This window comes from Sus scrofa, chromosome 7 (genome assembly GCF_000003025.6).
Source record: "Sus scrofa isolate TJ Tabasco breed Duroc chromosome 7, Sscrofa11.1, whole genome shotgun sequence".
NCBI lineage: Eukaryota > Metazoa > Chordata > Mammalia > Artiodactyla > Suidae > Sus > Sus scrofa.
The window spans coordinates 84,059,512-84,060,366 of record NC_010449.5 but is presented as its reverse complement, the minus strand read 5'-3'; positions in this window follow the sequence as shown (position 1 = coordinate 84,060,366).

Genomic DNA, 855 nt, shown 5'->3' with positions numbered 1-855 from the left:
GACCGAACCCGCAACCTCATGGTTCCTAGTCAGATTCGTTAACCACTGCACCATGATGGGAACTCCCTTAATTATAATTTGAAGCAGCTCTCTTCTTGCTTTTGTTTTCCTTGCATCATAAGGAGATGAGAGGTAGGACAAAGGATGAGAACTAGGGTGGCCTTGTAGGTGGAGAGAACAAATCCCAGCACAGACCAGGGATGAGAGCTCAGTTTAAGGGAACATCCTGTTCATAGAAAACAACCCTATAGGTTTGAATAAGACCTTTGAATGTGGTGAACTAGAAAAGGCTCCTAGTATCCAGCATGTGGTTTCTAAAGAGGGGAAGTGGTCAGGTACCACATATAACCAGAAAGGCTCTGTGACAGGTTGTGTTTTCCAGAGGTGGCTGCCACAATCTCCTGTCCCAGACCACACAGTGAGAAACTCTGCAAATTGATTCAAGGTATTTCATTTTAATATAATTTTGATAGGCTCATTTGTTTCAAATTATAAATGTAATACCTGCTCATTATAGGAAATTTGGGAATTTTTTTAAGAAAAGAATGTGAGATTAAAAAATAAAGTTAACAGTGGTATTATAATATCTTTTGGATGAATTACTGTTTTCCGGTGTGTTTAGTTACAGCGTTCAGATACAAAATTATAAGTGACCATGATGCTAAGGCTGGGTCCTCACATGCAAAACTAAGTGCAAATTAAGATAATTGTTGCAAAAATTTAGGCCCAGAATCTGCTTACCTAGACAATCCCTATAATTAAGGAAAGGTGTTTGGGATAATTGCCTCAATTTACCACTTCAGTTGTTTAAGGGAATGAAGTATCAGGAATTAGACGCAGACATAAGTTTTCTTT